The following is a 2,200-nucleotide window of genomic DNA, read 5'->3' as shown; positions in this document are numbered from 1 at the left end:
CCTACAGGTTAAAGATAACCTCTCTAATTCACAAAATGAAATGCTCACATCTACCAAGTCAAGAAAGAAAGCTTCAGCAAAGATCATAATTTGCAATAGCAACGTGATTTGATTCAACATTTCATATGAAGACTACTTAATACTATAGCAACGTGGGATTTGCGATTCTAAGGGAGTACGGTGCAATCTTTTTCAAGAATATCATACGGATTTTTTCCTATTTCGATATCGTCGTTGTGTCTTTTATCGCGATTGGCGTGTGTTAGAAGGATTGTCAAGAGAATCAGTTCAGGTATGTTAAGGTTATCCCTTCTTTCTTTTTGGCATGATTCATACGATAAACGAAATGAGCAAACGCAAAACTTTCATAAATCACTCTATTAATAGAAGTACTAGGGATGTCTATGTTCTTGATTCCCCATGTAACTTTTCATTATATCTTATGTTCATGGGTCTCAGAAAATACGTAGTTGATAAAGTTTATCCGAAAGGCATATTGATCTTATAACATTCCGAAAAATCTTATTAACGTATTTCTTATGCATTTCATTCATTTATACATGTACATTGACCCATGACCAGATGGCATTATATACATGTATATTATATGTATATAGGATATGGGAAAAGGTTACGACGTTATATACGCACCACCACCTGATCAACTGGTATATGTTGATGATATTGCCCACAATGGCTGAGATGATATGGTGGGATGCCTTCAGAGGCTTGATGATGTAATGTACACCTATACCTATGCATGATACGACATTTATACGCACGTGCATGACATTATAAATGTTTCAGGATTGACAAAGTTATTTAGACTTACTGGCGGAATTCTTTATTCCATGTTTCATCTATGTCTTTTATGTACTGATTTTCATGCCTTACACACTCAGTACATTATTCGTATTGACGCCCTATTTCCCGGAGCCTGCATTTCATGCCCGCAGGTGCAAGTAGACAAGCTGACGGTCCCCCTTCTTAGGATCCTTGATCAACGAGAGTTGATGTGCTCCATTTGATCCGGAGTTGCTTTGGATTTTGGTACGATATGTTTGTATACATATATGGGTATGACAAGGCCTAGTCCCGTCCTTGTACAGTTGTATATTCTATTAGAGGTTTGTAGACAGTTATGTATAGTTGGATAGTATGTGGCCTTATCGGCTTCCAGTTTTGGATATATAGTTGTCTATGGTAGCCTTGTCGGCTCGCCCTACTGTATTCCGCATGTATATGTATATAGTCTTTTGGATAGGTTTCCCTCACGTATGTTGTTCTCGTAATTCAGCAGGTTATTGACAGATGTTATTCATGTTTATATTTTAGACGCATGCTTAAGGGTGTTCGACAGGTAGGACTCGGGCACTCGTCATGACCCATCAGTTTGGATCGTGACATGGCCCTTCTTCAAACCTTATGTGAATACGAGATACCTTATACACCAGACTGCCATTTTTACTTTGCCACTTATAAGCACGAGCCAATTCATATAGCTCTACTAACGCTTGCTCGTAAACATTGACTGACACATGATATTTACATCAAACTCAAGAAAATACATGATACAGCTTGTTATCAGTTAATTTTAATAATTAACAGTATGTACATATTTTTCAAAATCCTATCACGAAGACGAGTTGATACATAAGATGGCAAAATTACCATAAATAATAAATTAGTAGACTATAATTAATAGTGATATTTTCACTTACCCATCTAATTCTTGGGATTTTTCACTACTGGAACTGTGTTTTATCTTTCATTTTGGATCTTTGGACCACAGAATATTCTCCCTCTTTCATTATCCACAGTTAACAAGAAATCTGAGTTCTAGGTTGAAAGAGTGAATTCTAAAGTATATATCTAACTTTATCTATAATTATTCTCGCGCGCACACACACTCTCTCTCACACACACACATATATATATATATATGAATTGACGTTGAAATATTGGATTCAGTCAAATCCGTAAACCCATGATAGCATCCACCACTAATGGAGTTGGAAGTTGATCGTAATCAGGGGCGAGACTAGGGGATGCAAGGGGGTTCATTCGAATCCCCTTTGCCAAAAAACTATACTGTATATTAATCCTAACTTCGCTATTAATCGTAACAGTGGGGCTAAGAAAATGGACCAATAAAATAGGACTTTATTTTTTTATTTTTTTTGGTTTGGGGGGTGTGGGG

This window comes from Nicotiana attenuata, unplaced genomic scaffold, assembly GCF_001879085.1.
Source record: "Nicotiana attenuata strain UT unplaced genomic scaffold, NIATTr2, whole genome shotgun sequence".
NCBI lineage: Eukaryota > Viridiplantae > Streptophyta > Magnoliopsida > Solanales > Solanaceae > Nicotiana > Nicotiana attenuata.
The sequence above is the reverse complement of the archived record's forward strand: the minus strand, read 5'-3'. Positions refer to the sequence as shown.